Source organism: Euphorbia lathyris, chromosome 3 (genome assembly GCF_963576675.1).
Source record: "Euphorbia lathyris chromosome 3, ddEupLath1.1, whole genome shotgun sequence".
Classification (NCBI taxonomy): domain Eukaryota; kingdom Viridiplantae; phylum Streptophyta; class Magnoliopsida; order Malpighiales; family Euphorbiaceae; genus Euphorbia; species Euphorbia lathyris.
The window spans coordinates 71,415,482-71,418,017 of record NC_088912.1 but is presented as its reverse complement, the minus strand read 5'-3'; the positions used below and the strand labels follow the sequence as shown (position 1 = coordinate 71,418,017).

Genomic DNA, 2,536 nt, shown 5'->3' with positions numbered 1-2,536 from the left:
GTATATCAATCTGACCGTTCCATCATGTATATATAGAACTTGAATGGACATGTCTGTTCTCTAATGAACATGACTATTCATGAACGAACAAGACTGTTCATGAACTGACATGACTAATCATGAACGAACACAACTGTTCATGAACAAGGATGACTATTGGTATTTATACTAATTTTATTTATATATAAATTTTCCAACAATCCCCCACATAAATGAAATTGGAAATGAGACGATTAGGATGTGGTGATAACTTTCTACAGCTGATATCTGCATAGGATAGGTAGCTTGTAACCCCCTCACTTGGATCACATGATATCTCACACAATATCAGTTATAGACATGCTTTCAATTCTCAATCATATAAACTTCAATCTCATATAAACTTTACATATTATACATAAGAGAAAGCATTTACAATACACGTTTAAGTCATTATCCTACATAGAGGATTTACAAAACAAAAGTACATCACAAGACTCCAAAATGCCTAGATGAGAATGGACTGACACTGCTGGTGCGACCTTAAGCAAGAAGAACTCCACCTAACCTGTAAAATCTGTTGGCAAGGGGTGAGCTGCCTACTCAATAAACATATTACGCATATATGTATATACAAAAGTAATGTAAAGAGCACAAATCAAAATATATCATCAGTACCAAGTTAGAATTTATTCATTTGTTTCACTTATTATAGTAATACTTATTTTAGAAAGGCCTTGTTGTACTTAGACAATATATATCAAATGGTCCTTGGGCCCAATCTGTATTCCGGCTCACTAAATTCGGAATACAATCATCTGTGCTACGGAGGAGTTACACTCAACTCACGTACTCATATATCTCAACACATGTGCTTCCGGCTCACAATATTCGGATAGCACTCTCAACTTGGACCATTTCACATATCCATCTAAGCAAGCTCATATTAATTTATAATCCAACCATTATTCAGTTCCAGTATGTGCACAAGGCTCAACATGCCGTATTTACTCATAACACTACAACATACTCAATCATATCACTTTCTTATCAATCATGACATATCACAAACACTCAAACATTATCCACATCATTCACATCAGATTCAACCACATCTCACACTCAACAAGTCACAAGGCACAATACATTCATACACATATATAAGCAATATGCTTACCGTCGCACTTGGTTCGATCTATTCAACACGATCGGGTGTGCATTCAATTGCACATTGTCCTCCTAATGTCACATAACATTTATACAATTAGCCATAACATAAAATTAATGAAAATATAAACTAATGAATGCTATATGATTTACAAGACACTAACTCCACAAAGTTCATGCAATCTAATCCTTTTGTCTTAGATCATCACATGACCTACTTGCACACTTTCTGCCATAACTTTCTCTATATGAATCCAAATGTCCTGTTTCTTGAACCTACTGAAACTAGACATATATGGGTATAACATATCCAAAATTCATATTAAGATCACTTCTACACAATATATGGCATGCAAAATGATTCTGTCCTGTTTCCAGCCAAGAAACAGACTATCCAGATTTGCATCTACCATAATTCACTCAACCTAGCTCACACTAAACACAATGGATTGTCAAATCCTTTTACAGACATATACTTAAAGTAGTTAGGAACACTTTTGTATAAGTAAACTTTCCCAAATTATGATTCTAAGGTCCTCAAAATTCTACATCAACATGTCTGCCTCCCATGACATTCAATTTCGAGGCAGTCATGTTCCATCTAGGTTTTCTTCATCTATATATGGAATTAAAGTCCCATATTTTACAGAGGGTTTCATAACACATATAGGAACATAGTTTATTCTTTATGTATCTTCAAATTCGAACAATATCAATATGAAAAACATGCTCCAAAATGACTGAAAGCAGTACCCTAGATTTCTGTTTAGGGCACTTGATACATATCTTTCATTTGGACAACCTAAAACCAATTCAAACAACACCAAAACTCAAAAAACTCAATCACAACTCATCCAAAAAAAATCCTATGATCATACCAAGGTATTTCAGAATCTCAAACTCATATAAAACAAGCTAAAACAGCATACTAACCTTCAACTTGTGTCTATCACTTAGTATGCTTCCTAACTTGACTTGTTTGGCTTAAAAATGGAAGAAATTGGAAGAGTTTTGTTTGGAGGGTGTTAGGGTATGTCAAAGTAAGGTTTGCTGAAGTTTTGGTCGAAATTGTGGCTGGAAAGCATAAAGAATACATCCATTTGAAATGAAGAGGTGCATTTTGTCTCAATCTTGGGTGACATCATGCTTAAGTGAGGTGCTTTTTCACAAAACTCATTTCCAGCCCTCCACAAGTCTAATTTAATCAATTAAGGACATGTTCATTCATTCATTTAAGTCCTAACTCAATTAACCAATCGTTACATCTTAATGACACACTAATCGTCTACTAATCGCATGATAATCGCATTATGCATACGAAACTTCCGATGCCAATGAGATGAATCTAAAATGTATGTATTCAATCATGAAAACATATATGAATGTGGGA

General features: G+C 34.3%; 1 long non-coding RNA gene across 1 annotated transcript; it reads right to left on the bottom strand.

The window, feature by feature from the left end:
* Nucleotides 1-425: 425 nt before the first annotated feature.
* LOC136222303 (uncharacterized) lies at nt 426-2,201 on the bottom strand. The gene is made up of 3 exons (XR_010685590.1): nt 2,080-2,201; nt 1,157-1,218; nt 426-556 (listed from the first exon to the last, which is right to left on the bottom strand). It is a non-coding gene; the product is annotated as an uncharacterized lncRNA (long non-coding RNA).
* Between the last annotated feature and the right edge of the window lie 335 nt (nt 2,202-2,536).